Here is a 282-nt window from a genome sequence, read left to right on the forward strand (position 1 = left end):
ACCCTCAACCCTCTGCCGAGCCCTGAGCCCCTCCAGGACCCCAAACACCTCATCCCCAGTCCCAGCCAGAGCCCTCACCCCCCACACCCCAACCCTCTGCCCCACCCCTGAATCCCTCCCGTAACCCAAAGCTCCCATCACCAGCCAGAGCCCTCACCCCCACACTCCTACTCTCACCCTGAGCCCCTCCCACACCCCAAACCCGTCATCTGCAGCCACAACCCACAGCCCTCACCCCTGCACTCAGGACCGGCTCTACTGTTTCTGCCACCCTAAGCATCG

This window comes from Terrapene carolina, unplaced genomic scaffold (assembly GCF_002925995.2).
Source record: "Terrapene carolina triunguis isolate 2854851 unplaced genomic scaffold, T_m_triunguis-2.0 Scaffold32221, whole genome shotgun sequence".
Classification (NCBI taxonomy): domain Eukaryota; kingdom Metazoa; phylum Chordata; order Testudines; family Emydidae; genus Terrapene; species Terrapene triunguis.